Source organism: Piliocolobus tephrosceles, chromosome 20 (assembly GCF_002776525.5).
Source record: "Piliocolobus tephrosceles isolate RC106 chromosome 20, ASM277652v3, whole genome shotgun sequence".
NCBI classification, from domain to species: Eukaryota; Metazoa; Chordata; class Mammalia; order Primates; family Cercopithecidae; genus Piliocolobus; species Piliocolobus tephrosceles.
In genome coordinates this window covers 24,850,724-24,865,085 of record NC_045453.1, presented here as the reverse complement: position 1 = coordinate 24,865,085, position 14,362 = coordinate 24,850,724, and the positions used below count along the sequence as shown (strand labels likewise).

At 45.8% G+C, this 14,362-nt stretch overlaps 1 protein-coding gene across 3 annotated transcripts in view; it reads left to right on the top strand.

Annotated features, from left to right (window-relative positions):
* The window catches only part of ZFP64 (ZFP64 zinc finger protein), a 98,500-nt gene that overhangs the window by 12,207 nt on the left and 71,931 nt on the right, over nt 1-14,362 (top strand). The window lies entirely within an intron of this gene.

Below are 14,362 nucleotides of genomic sequence, written 5' to 3'. Positions count from 1 at the left end.
CTGAGGCAGGAGAATGGCGTAAACCCGGGAGGCGGAGCTTGCAGTGAGCTGAGATCCGGCCACTGCACTCCAGCCTGGGCGACAGAGCGAGACTCCGTCTCAAAAAAAAAAAAAAAGTCACCTCTACTAGAAGCCAGCTCTGATTTCTCCTTCTCCCTACTCCCACAATTAGGTTTCTGTTTTCTCAGCTAGCATGTATCACAATTGTTAACTAATTAGTCTTTAATTAGAGAAGTGAATTCCAGTACAATTCCAAGGGCAGTCAGCAGTGGCGTTTGCAGCAGCAGATACTACCATAGAGAGGGAGAGGGCCTGTGGCCAACTAGCAGAGAAAGAGGACAGCAGCCCCTGACAGCTAGCAGCCATGATCAGCTAGGTCTTGGTATTGCTAGGAACTGGGCTGGCCCACAGGTAGGCCATGCTGTTCTACTGTTGAACATACACAGTTGTTCACAGTTTCACAAAACACCAACATCAGACCAGGCCACTCTGATCGTGGTGGGCAAGACGAAAATAAAACCACATCTGTCATCACGTGTGAGCCCAGACAAAATGGGAACACTGTCCAAGCCACGCAATACCAAACGTCCTCCTCTCCTCTGTCAATCTGAGTGACAGTTACTTCTTTGCCTATTAAAGTTTGAGTCTTGCTCTATCTAGCCTTCTTTCCGTCTTGATAATATTTATTGAAATAACAAATCATAGAATTAGCCCCACTTGCTGGTGCCTCTGATGCGGGTTTTCTTGAACCTCCTCCAAAAGCATCTAACATGAGCCCAAACCTAAAATAAAATAAGTTCTTTCTAACACCTTCTGAGGTTTCCCTTATTGCAATGAGTAATAAACTTATTCGGCAACCCCTAGGGGTGTCTCTATTGGTCTTTGGCCAAAGGACAATGACACAGGGAAGGCCCTGCCCACCTAATTGATTTTGAAAGCCTTAAAAAAGAATCTGAAGGTTCAGTTTGGCCTGTGAGCCCCAAATTAGTGGCTCAATTTCTGGGTTACTAGACTGTAAATCTCCCTGCATGCAGAGACCTAATCAGTCTTATTTTCCCACAACCCAACACCAGGTCTGGCACATCATAGGCACTCAGTAAAACAGCTATTGAATGAGGGCAGAAAAGGGCGGCTGTGAGGATTAAATGTGTTCATGTGTCTGAAGTACATGGTGTGGATGGCATGTGCCCCATCAATGAGGACTTGGTGACAGTGGCTTTTATTAATGTAGCGACTAATAAACAGGTGGTGAAAGGATGGTGAGATCTGCAGTTTTCATGCCCCTGATGATGATGAAGACATACCGGAGACTGAACAGTTTACAAAAGAAAGAGGCTTATCGGACTCACAGTTCCACATGGCTGGGGAGGTCTCACAGTCATGGCAGAAGGTGAAAGACACGTCTTGAATGGCAGCAGACAAGAGATAAGAGCTTGTGCACGGACACCCCCCTTTTTAAAACCATCAGTTCTCATAAGACTCATTCACTATCACAAGAACAGTGCAGGAAGACCCGCCCCCAAACTTCAGTCACTTCCCACTGGGTTCCTCCCATGACACGTGGGAATTGTAGGAGTTAAATTCAAGATGAGATTTGGGTGGGACACAACCAAACTGTATCAGTGGCTTTAGGGCTGTTGTGTGGCAAATGATGGAACTCAGATAATGGAGATGCTTGCCATTGGAGAATTCCAAGCCCCTCGAGGAGGGGAAGAGGATTTAGTCGTAAGACATTGAAGTCCGGCTGTTTGTGACAAGTGCCGTCTTAAAGGTGTGAAGAATTCACAGAGTCTGTTGGTTCCAACTGGGAAAGTCAGGGAAGAGAATTGTGAATGAAAGCAAATGTAAAGGGGAACATCACACACTGGGGCCTATCATGGGGAGGGGGGAGGGATTGCATTGGGGAGTTATACCTGATATAAATGATGAATTGATGGGTGCTGACGAGTTGATGGGTGCAGCACACCAACATGGCACAAGTATACATATGTAACAAACCTGCACGTTATGCACATGTACCCTAGAACTTAAAGTATAATTAAAAAAAAAAAAAAGAAAGCAAATGTATAACCGGCTTTGAAAGACCCATTGGCTTTTGGGAGAAAGATGGTGGGAAAGGGGGCATTTCCTAATGGTGGTTTGGAGGGGGTGGGGGAAGCTCAGGGCAAGGTTGGAAAACAGTGGCTAGAGATGGCACAGGGGAACGTGGTGGGGGTTGTGCTTCAGCTCTGGCCTTTATTCTGAAGGAGCTGGGGTTCCATAAAGTTCGTGAGCACATGAGTGATTTAGTAAGACAAACTATGTAGCGATTGCCAGGATCGGAAACAATAATAGCAAATTCTTATACCGTGCTTATTCTATGCCATGCACTTTTCTAAGTACTCTATATGAAGTAGTTTTTCATAACCAAAAGTTAGGTAGTAATAATTATTATCCCCATTTTACCAATGATGAAACTGAGGCACAGAGGGGTTAAATAACTTGGCCAGATGACAGAAACAGATAGTGGCAGAACTGGGTCTCAAACCTAGGCTGTCTGGTTGCAGAACCTGTGCTCTTAATCAGTACTGCCACTTAGTAAATTCCTCATTGCAACGTTTCTCAAACTTGCTTGTGCATAAAAATCATCTGAGCTTTGGTGACAAATGCAGATATCCAGACCCTTCCTGGGGATAATATATTAGGGGGTCTGAGCAGGGTCCTGGGAATCTCAACCAGCCAGGGAGTGGTTGGGTTGGGTCAGATGCTTTCGGTTGCTTTTTTTTTGAGACAGAGGCTCGCTCTGTCGCCCAGGCTGGAGTGCAGTGGTGCGATCTTGGCTCACTGCAACCTCTGCCTCCCAGGTTCAAGCGATTCTCCTGCCTCTGCTTCCTAAGTAGCTAGGATTACAGGCACCCACTGCCACGCCCACTAATTTTTGTATTTTTTAGTAGAGATGGGGTTTCACCATGTTGGTCAGGCTGGCCTCGAACTCCTGACCTCGTTATCTGCCTGCCTTGGCCTCCCAAAGTGTTGGGATTACAGGCATGATCCACCATGCCCGGCCTCTGTTGCTCTTAACAACAGCAAACTAAAAGTGCACAGAACAGTTAAGACATGTATTATCTCTCATAGCCAGAACAGGCAAGGTCAGTTCCGCAGCTCAAAGGTGCAGAGTTCTTTGCATCTTCCCCCTGTTCTCTGTGGTGGGCTTTTATCCTTTGCCCTCCCGCCCTCCCCATGGCCACATAGTGGTGGCTAATGCCTTGGGCATCAGATCTCTCAGGCACACCCACAAACAGGGAAAAGAGCAACTTATCTGTATCAGGGAGGAAATGCTCCCTGATAAACTCCCAAAATCCAGATCCTGCTGGCCAAAATTGGGACACATGGCTTTGCCCAGTTGCACTGTAGCGGAGGCAGCTAGGCTGCCAAGGGACAAAGAGAAGGTTCCTACCAGTGGAACCCAATCCCAAGCCTCTTCTGCAGGGCCACGTTCCTACCACTGCCCCGTTAAAGAGACTAGAGTGGCAGTTCTCAAATGCTGCTGTGCAAAAAATTACCTGGAAAATGTGTTTAAAATACAGCTATAAAGATATCTAAGCTTTACCCCAAATCTCTGCATCAGAATCTGTGATGCATGATCAAGTTTGAGAACCACTCAACCAGAAGGGGTTGAAGGGATGGAAACCCACGGGCACTAGAGTCCAGCTCACAGTAGCTGCTCAACAGATCTGAGGAATGAACGAACGGCCCACTGTGGGAGGGAGCGTAGGGTGGGATGTGGGAGGAAGCTCTGTTCCACTTACGGTTTTTTTCCTATTTGGTGAAGTCCTAGTGTAGGGCAAGTTAATTTTCTGTTACATAGGACTGTTCATTTGCTTAGCACAGACCCCCTACTTTGACTATAACTCAAGCCAGAGGGGAGACTTCGTTTAGAAGGATATAGGCATAAGGGAGAATTACAGGCAGGCACACAGCTGGATCTCAAAAAGAGATTGAACCAGAAGCTAGAAATATTTTAGGGTTTTCTAGACTGTACAGCTCAAAGGGCTTGTTGGAAATGCTGGGAAGGCAGAATCTCGGCCCCATCCAGAACTGCTGATCAGAATCCGCGTTTTAGAGAGACTGTGGCTGGAGAAGCACTGCTGCCCCCGTGACCATTCCCAAAGTTTATGCCTTCTTTGTTCAGAAGCAAAGTCCACACCAAACCTGAGCGTCTTAGTCCCAGTTTGGGTTTTTTTAAGAGATTGGGCGGTAGGGGGAAGGTCTCACTCTCTCGCCCAGGTTGGACTTGAACTCTTGGGTTCAAGCGATGCTCCCACCTCAGCCTCGGTCATAGTTGGGACTTAACGGCAGCCGCCAATACGCCTGGCTGCAGGATTCAATTTCAGAGCAAGAGAGTCGATTGGCCCAATTGCTGTCGGGTGTCTTCCACTGCACCAATCAGCGATGGCAGAGCAGGGGCGTGGTCAGGGTTTCCACCGGGGCTCACCCCTGGGGAGGAGTGTTTGGGCCGGTCTAACGCCCACTGTGGACGGTAAAGGCGCTTTGGGAACAGCGTAAGTGAAAAGGGTGAATTTTCTCTCAGAAAGTGAATTCTTTTGGGGGCGGGGATGGGAAAGGAGGGGGACGGAGTCTCGCCCTGTCACCCAGGCTGGAGCGTAGTGGTGCGATCGCGGCTCACTGCAACCTCTGCCTCCCGGGTTCAAGAGATTCTCCTGCCTCAGCTTCCCAAGTAGCTGGGATAACAGGTGTGTGCCAGCACACCCAGGTCATTTTTGTATTTTTTGTAGAGACGGGGTTTCGCCATGTTGACCAGCCTGGTCTTGAATTCCCGGGCTCAAGCGATCCTTCGTCCTCGGCCTCCCTAAGTGCTGGGATTCCAGGCGTGCGCCACCGCGCCCAGCAGGATATTATCATATATTCAGGTCTCTTGATTTTTTTGTGTGTGTTGTTTTTTGCAGTGTTGTTCATGCTTAGGATTCTCATTTAGGGTTCTTGATCTCCAGGCAAGTATCCCAAATGTAAACTAAGAATTCACTATCTGGTGGCTCACGCCTGTAATTCCAGCACTTTGGGAGCCCTAGGCTCTCAGATCCCTTGAGGTCAGGAGTTTGGGACCAGCCTGGCCAACATGGTGAATCCCTGTCTCTACTAAAATACAAAAATTAGCCCGGCATGGTGGCAGGCGCCTGGAATCCCAGGCACGCTGGAGGCACATGCCACTGCCCTCCAGCCTGGGAGATAGAGCCAGACTCTTTCTCAAAAACAAAACAAAACAAAACAAAACAGTATCCTTAATCTGTAAAAAGCATTTACAAATCAGGAAAAAAATAAAAATTCCAATAGAAAAAAAAAACGAGCTAATAGAATAAACAGGAAGTTCACCAAATAAGGCATGTCATTGGAAGAATAGATGTCGAGAGGGAGTTTAATCTCACTAATTACATATGAAGGAAATGCAAATTAAACTCAAGTGATCTCATTTTGTCCTGTCAAGTCTCTCTGTGACAGCCAAGGTTAAGAGGAAAATGCAAATTATTTCAGTTTTCTGAAAGGATGTTATATAATCACCAAGTAATAAAACATCCATACCATTTTAACCCAACTCTTCAATTTCAAGGAATGTACCCAAAGAAACGAGGGATAAATTTAAACTTCTGGACAGGTTTTACTCATAAAAGTCAATTCCTAGTTATCTCCATGTCCAAGAAAGGGAAATGGTTAATTAAACTATTCAGCAGCCAAAATGATGAAATATTATGTGGCCATTAGAGGTTGTATTTTCGATGAATGACAACATGATGTTTTAACATGGCAAAAGTGTTTCATTAAAAAAAAAATAAAATGATTTAAGCCATGATCCTAGTCTTATACTTTAAAGATACATTTTATACTTTTAAAATTTATTTACTTTTTTATTTTTTTTGAGACGGAGTCTTGCTCTGTTGCCCAGGCTGGAGAGCAATGATGTGATCTTGGCTCGCTGTAACCTCTGCCTCCCGGATTCAAGCAATTCTCCTGCCTCAGCCTCCCGAGTAGCTGGGATTACAGGTACCCGCCACCACACCCAGCTAATTTTTGTATCTTTACAAAACACAGACGAGGTTTTGCCATGTTGGCCAGGCTGGTCTCGAACTCCTGACCTCAGGTGATATGCCTGCCTCAGCCTCCCAAAGTGCTGGGATTACAGGCGTAAGCCACCACACACGCCCAGCCTTAAAATATATTTTCTATATAAAAAAGAGGTTAGCCTTTTAGCTGATCATTAATTCAACAAATGTTCTTTGAGCTCCTCCCCTTCACCTGGTTCTGTGGTAGGTGCAGGGGGAATAGTAATGGAAAGAAACAAGGGTCTGTCCTCACTTAACTCCTCCAACCAAATAGAAGAGAGAATAGTCATTAAATAATTTCTCAAGTAAGTATTTAATCACAGTAGCGATAGGAGCTTTGTATAAAAAGTAAGGATGTAGGCTGGGCACCGGTGGCTCACATCTGTAATCCCAGCACTTTGGGAGGTCAAGGCAGGCAGATTACTTGAGGTCAGGAGTTCAAGACTATCCTGGCCAACATGGTGAAACCCCCATCTCTTCTTAAAATACAAAAATTAGCCGGGCCTGGTGGCACGCACCTTTAGTCCCAGCTATTTGGGAGGCTGAGGCAGGAGAATCACTTGAATCTGGGTGGCGGAGGTTGCTGTGAGCCAAGACTACCCCACTGCATTCAGCCTAGGCAACAGAGCCAGACTCCATCTCAAAAAAAAAGCAAGGAGTGTATTGCCATGTTGTGACAGCATTGGGAAGTTTTTTGTTTTGTTTTTCTAGAGACAGCCTTGCTCTGTCACCCAGGCTGGAGTGCCCTGGTGCCATCCTCGCTCACTCCAGCCTAGAACTCCTGAGCTTAAGCCATCCTTCCACCTCAGCCCCACAATTAGCTGGGACTACAGGCACACACCATCACACCTAGCTATTTTTTGTATGTTTTTGTGGAGACGGCATCTCCCTTTGTTGCTCAGGCTGATCTCAAACTCCTGGTCTCAAGTGATCACCCTGCCTCAGCCTCCCAAATTGCTGGGATTATAGGAATGAGCCTGGACAACAACAACAAAAAAAACTTAGCCTAGTTTTTTCTTCTCTGCACTTTTCTATGTAGAGAAGAAAATCGTAAAATTCATGTTAACTTTTATTTTGCAAAAATTAACATTGTAATTTAAAAAGAGAAAAGGATTTGTTAAATGGAATTTTTAAGTTGAAGAAGGGAAGGAGGAAGCAAATTAGGGAGATATCAAAGCTGTCTTGAGATGTCTGAAAGGCAATTTGGTAGGAAAGGAGCTACGGTTGGTTCATGTGAGCCCTAAGGCACCACAGAGACAAACTTCAGAGAAATAGATTTGGATTATCTATGAAATTCATATAATAGTCATACATTTTAAGCAACATCATGATCAAACAACTCAGTATGTCCCTGCTACAAACCAGAACTAAATACAATAAGCAATTCTCAGATGCACACCTGAACACGCAGGAAAGAAGGGAAATCCCCTGGAGCCGGAAAACAAAACCAAAAGCAGCAGCAGGTGTATGAGGCTGTGAGCTTCTTGTGGTATCGGGGACAGGGTCTGATCTCACTAAACAGGAGACTTGATTTTAATGGCCATACCAGGGTAGGGGCTGAAGCCCTGAGCTCTTGCAAAAAGTTAGACATAAGACCCCTACATAAAGAGGTGGCCCTTGCTGCATTCTCGGTGAAAAGAGGGACTAGAGAATATTCTTAGGGGGTGGGCAAGTCACGCCTCTACTGCAAGCACTTCCCCCCAAGGTTATGAGTCATCCCGCCTCAGCAGATGTGGGGCATTTCACTTTCTTCTAGGGTGCTCTGAGATTCCCCAAGGCCCATGTCACTCATTATGCCAAACCTGAATAAAGACAAATAATAACCTATTGTGCATGGTTACCATAATGTCCACTGAGACCTCTCAAGAACTTGCAGTGTGCCCGGCTCGCAGTACGCCTTATCCTTCCCTTGAATCTTTACTAGAACAACAAGATCTAAGCTCTGAGATCACTGCAATATCCCCATTTTACCAACAAAAGAACTGAAGAGCAGAGAAGTGACTTGGTCAAGGCTCTACAGCTATTGAGTGGAGACAGAGGTTGGTCCAGGGTCAATCTCATTGTACACACACACACACAGAGACACACACACACACACCCCTGTCAATGAGTGGCGACTCCAGCATCAAATCACATGCACATACCCAAGTTGGTCCAAGTTCAGTCTGACCACACACACACACACACACACACACACACACAGACTCACCTGGGGATGAGTAGGTACTCTGGCATCAAATTGCATACAAACACCCAGTTGGTCAGGCGCAGTGGCTCATGCCTGTAATCTCAACACTTTGGGAGGCTGAGGCAGGCGGATCACTTGAGGTCAGGAGTGTGAGACCAGCCTGGCCAACATGGTGAAACTCCATCTCTACTAAAGATACAAAAGCTAACTGGGCATGGTGGCAGGCACCATGACTGGGACTGAGTAGTCCCAGCTACTCAGGAGGTTGAGGCAAGAGAATCACTTGAACCAAGGAGGCAGAGGTTGAAGTGAACCGAGATCATGCCATTGCACTCCAGCCTGGGTGACAGAGCAAGACTCCATCTCAAAAAAAAAAAAAAAAAGAAATTGGGGAGGCCGAGCAGATGGATCACCTGAGGTCAGAAATTTGAGACCGGCCTGGCCAACATGGTGAAACTCTGTCTCTACTAAAAATACAAAAATTAGCCAGGTGTGGTGGTGCGTGCCTGTAATCCCAGCCACTAGGGAGGCTGAAGCAGGAGAATCACTTGAACGTGGGAGAGGCAGGTTACAGTGAGCCGAGATGGTGCCGTTTTACTCCAGCCTGGGCAACAGAGCAAGACTCCATCTCAAAAAAAATAAAATAAAATAAAACACCCAAATTGGTCCAAGGTCAGTCTGACCATGCATGCTCACACATACACAGAGACAGACAGACAGACAGACACACACACACACACACACACACACACACACCCTGGGGATGAGTGGCTATTGCACCATCAAATCACATGCGAACAACCAAAGGGAATGAGGAAGGCCTCTGGTCGCCAGCAGTCCCTCAGTGATTACCATAAGCCTTTCCCTGGAGTGTCTCTGCAGGTCCTGCTGTTCACAGCAGATTCTAGAAAGGCCATGTGTGTGTGAAGGGATGCCCTTGATAAATCCAGCCAGGAGGCACCAGCAAGCCCAGTATCTGGATGAGAGTCTTCAGCACCCGATGCCCCTTTGTTGCTATTGAATTCTGGACACCTGCAACAGAATACTATTAATATAATAATTATATGCTTCCATGTTTTATATTCATATGTTACCTTCTCACTGAGGCCTTCCTGGACCTACTTAAAACTGCATGCCCACTGGACACGGTGGCTCACGCCTGTAATCCCAGCACTTTGGGAGGCCGAGGGGGGCGGATCACGAGGTCAGGAGATTGAGACCATCCTGGCTAACATGGTGAAACCCCGTCTCTACTAAAAATACAAAAAAATTAGCCGGGCGTGGTGGTGGGCGCCTGTAGTCCCAGCTACTTGGGAGGCTGAGGCAGGAGAATGGCGTCAACCCGAGGGGGCGGAACTTGCAGTGAGCGGACATCATGACACTGCACAAAGCAATACTCTGTCTCAAAAAAACAAAAAACAAGCAAACAAAAAAAGTGCATGCCCACCAGCATTTTCTGGTTCCCTTCCCTGCTTTCTTTTTCTTTTTTCTCTTTTTTTTTTTTTTTTTTGAGAGGGGGGCGCCCCCCTTTCCCCCGCTGAGTGCAGTGGCCGGATCTCGACTCACTGCAAGCTCCGCCTCCCAGGTTCACGCCATTCTCCTGCCTCAGCCTCCTGAGTAGCTGGGCCTACAGGCGCCCGCCACCTCGCCCAGCTAGTTTTTTGTATTTTTTAGTAGAGACGGGGTTTCACTGTGTTAGCCAGGATGGTCTCGATCTCCTGACCTCGTGATCCGCCCGTCTCAGCCTCCCAAAGTCCTGCTTTATTTTTCTCCATAATATTTACACCACCTGATTTACACACTATGTATTTAAATACTTATTGCCTGCACCACTCCTAACTAGAATGTCAGCTCCATGAGGGCAAGGATTTTTGTCTCTTTGGATCAGGGCTCTCTTTCTAGTGCTTAAAACAGTTCCTGGCACACAGTCAGTACAGTACCTCATAAACATTTGCTGAATAAATTAGTGAATAAAGTCATCAGTAACAGCAACTTTACATGCCTGGTTTCTGATCATCATAACGTCCTAGGAGACAGGAATGGAAATTGCCCCCATTCTCCAGGTAAAGAAACTGAGGATCAAGGAGGTAAGACCTCACAGCCTAAGCTCTGGAGCAAACCCTTTCTGGTCTGTAGCCATCTACTCTGGGATGACTCAGGTTACATGGGATTAGCCCTGCCCCCAAAATAATCCCTGCACCTGGGTTCCTGAATCCCTTTGCTGTTTTTTGTTTATTTTTATTTATTTATTTATTTTGTTTGTTTGTTTGTTTGAGACTGTCTGCCTCTGTCACCCAGACTGGAGGGTAGTGGCATGATCTCAGCTCACTGCAACCTCTGTCTCCCAGGTCCAAGCGATTCTCCTGCCTCAGCCTCCTGAGTAGCTGGGACTGCAGGTGCACACCAGCACGCCCAGCTAATTTTTGTGTTTTTAGTAGAGACAGGGTCTCACCAGGTTGGCCAGGCTGGTCTCAAACTCCTGACCTCAAATGAGCCGTCCGCCTCAGCCTCCCAAAGTGCTGGGATTACAGGCGTGAGCCACCGCACCCGGCCCTTTGCTGTGTTTAACCTACCCACTCATGATGCTTCCTGCTTCCTCTCCCAGACACCAAAGCACAGGCAACAAAAGTGAAAATAGACAAATGGGACTACATTAAAAATTTTTTTTTTTTTTCTGAGATGGAATTTTGCTCTTGTTGCCCAGGCTGGAGTGCAGTCACGTGATCTGGGCTCACTGCAACCTCCACCTCCCAGGTTCAAGCGATTCTACTGCCTCAGCCTCCCAGGTAGCTAGTATTACAGGCATGTGCCACCACGCCTGGCTAATTTTGTATTTTTAGTAGACACAGGGTATCTCCATGTTAGTCAGGCTGGTCTCGAACTCCCCACCTCACGTGATCCACCTGCCTTGGGCTCCGAAAGTGCTGGGATTGCAGGTGTGAGCCACTGTACCCAGCTGGGAGTACATTAAATCTTAAAACTATGTGCATCAAAGGAAACAGCAGGAATGAAAATGCAGCCTATGGAATGAGAAAATATTTGCAAATTATACATCTGAGAAGGGGTTGATATACAAAATACTCCTGCATTTCCCTCTGCTGGGACTTGCCCAGGCTTATGGTAGAGGACAGTTAAGAGATGGAGCCCAGCCAATCCCTGGGGAGAGCAGAAAGTGGCAGGAGGGTGAAGGGCCTACCACCTACCTTTCAAGAGAGTGCTGAGGAGCCTGTGAGCTGACTTGTAGGGAGGGCCTGGCCATCCATACTCATCCCACAGTGAACACCTTCCAGCACAGGGGGTCACTTGTACAGGAAGTTGTAGAGCAGAAGGTTGGGAGGCCATGGGAGTATGACCATGACCCAGCACCCTGGTTTTAGCACTAAAAGTTCTTGAGAAACCCCAGTCCAAGGCAAACAGGGATGGTTGATCATCCTAGCTCATGAGCATTTCATTTGAGAGTTTGATGCACAAGTGCCAGAGTCTGGTTCTATTGAACTGTAATATATCCCCTTTGACATTTATTGAGATTCAACCATGGCCACATCCTGTGCTACTGAATTCTCGTGTTAAACTTTGCAACATCCATATGAAACGGGCATGGTGATTATCCCCATTTATAGTGAGAAAACAAGTTCAATGAAGTTATATGACTGGCCTGAGGTCACGTCCACAGTGAATGGTCAAACCTGAACTTATATCAGTTTGAAGATGCATTTTAACATATCTGAAACAGCGATGCATTTTAGAATCAGTGAGATTTCTGTCAACCAACAGGTAGTCCAAAAACATTACTTTGCTGTGCATATGAACAAACCTGATTTCAGTGGGTCACATTTTTCTCACCTCAGCTGCGTTGTGTGCAATTTTGGAACTATATGTCTTGAGTTTAATTGCTGTTTAAAATGTCTTCCAAGATGTTGCATAATGAAGCAAGTTGAAGATGAAAAGTAATTGCTTACCCAGAAATGCCTGAAAACAGTAACAGGGGTAAATTTGATATTAATGAAGCAAATCTGCATTGTTGGAGGAGTGATTGCAATTGCATGTTCTTGCAAAGCAACAACCGAGAAAGGTGGAATTCCTCATATAGACAGAGCTGGGTTAAGTTCTACTACCAAGATAGATGGAAAAGGATGGTCTCTGCTAGTGGTTCTTAAACTTGAGTGTGTATCAGGATCACCTGGAGGGCTTGTTAGAGCACAGATTGTTGGGTGCACCCCCAGAGTGTCTGATTCAGTAGGTCTGAGATGGGGCCCAAAAAATTTGCCTTGGTAACAAGTTCCCAGGCAGCTCCAATGCTGCTGGCTAGGGACCATGCTTTGAGAACCCAAGCAGAGCAGGAGAAACCGGGAGAAATAGCCAGATGCCACAGAGTAAATGAAAACATTTCAACAAGAGGCAGGTGCAACTGATTCATGCATCAGAGATACTTGGCATGAAGACAGGAAACATCAGTTTGTCGGAATCTTTCAGCTGACTTTAAACCGAAGCCCTTAACTTCCCTACACATACTTCCATTGAGAAAAATGGAAACTATGGCTTTACTCAAATACCAAATGCTGACAGCACCAAGGTATCATTTGACATGTATCAGAGTGATATGGTCACTAGTGAAGGTGCCAAAGAGATGGTCATCAGGAACCTGAGTTTCCTGCCAAATGTCCTAAGAAGTCAAGAAAAGCCCATTTGATAAATATAAAATAAAAATACCTCAAAAAAGAAAGTGGTGTCATCATGTGTTTAATTGGCAGCCTTTTCATCATATATGACATTATGATGCATTTTACAATCTAAAACATCCTAGATTCAAAGAAATATAGTGTTTGTTTTAAGAGAAAACATAACTAGCACCTGGAGCCTGTGGCATGGATATTAGTGCTTTGGACAAAGCTAAAATAAATAGTGATGTTAGGCCTGTGCCTAACATCATCTGTAAATAAATGTCAAAAATGTCAAAGGTGGTGTCTGAGTGACTGAAGTTTGGGAAACAGAATATTACAGTGGCTTTCAAAATCATCACTAAGGCCTATTAGCCTGAAAGGTTCACTCATTGAACAAGCCTCCATTGGTCATATTTACTCCATATTTGAAGACAAATCTTCATGTGACAAATTACATTCTAAGAAAGATAGAACCAAAAAGAGAAAGAGGAGGGAAGGGAAGAAGGAAGGAAGGGGAGGGGAAAGGAGGGGAGGGGAGGAGAGGGAGGGAAGGAGAGAAGGAAGGAAGGAAGGGGGGGGAAGAGAAGGAGGGAGGGAGGAAGGGAGGGAGGGAGGAAGGAAAGGGAAAGAAAGGACGGAAGAAGAGAAGGGAGGGAAGGGAGGAAAGAAACATGCTTAAGTCCCAGACTATAAATGTAGTTAGCAAAGTAGTCACAGAATTTTTTATAACGAAAATATTTGAGACTGCCTATCTTGTCTTTTAAAATTTATTTATTTATTTTTTGAGATGGAGTTTCGCTCTTGTCACCCAGGCTGGAGTGCAATGCCACAATCTCGGCTCACTGCAACCTCCACCTCCCACGTTCAAGCAGTTCCCTTGCCTCAGCCTCCAGAGTAGCTAGGATTTCAGGCACCCGCCACCATGCCTGGCTAATTTTTGTATTTTTAGAAGAGACGGGGTTTTACCATGTTGACCAGGCTAGTCTGAAACTCCTGACCTCAGGTGATCCACCTGCCTCGGCCCCCCAAATAATGGGATTACAGGTGTGAACCACCACACCTGGCCTACAATTATATTTTATATTAAGTCTGTATTTTGCTATTTTTTTTTTCTTTTTGCATCAGAACCTCAGTAAGAGTACAAGGAAATTTTTTGAGGGGGAAAATGCTGAGGAGAATGTCAATTAGACTAGTTTTGCCCCAAATCCCTTCTATCAGTTCCCTTTTGGTGTTTTATTAGGATTTTGTCCTATAGCTTATGAAAGCACCTAAGGCATTTGGCTGCAGCTAACAGAAAACTTACCTGGCATAAATTATAGAGACATAAATTATAAGGACATTTCTTGTTCATTTAAGAAGTCTAGGGCAGGCATGGTGGCTAACACTGTAGGAGGCCGAGACAAGTAGATCGTTTGAGC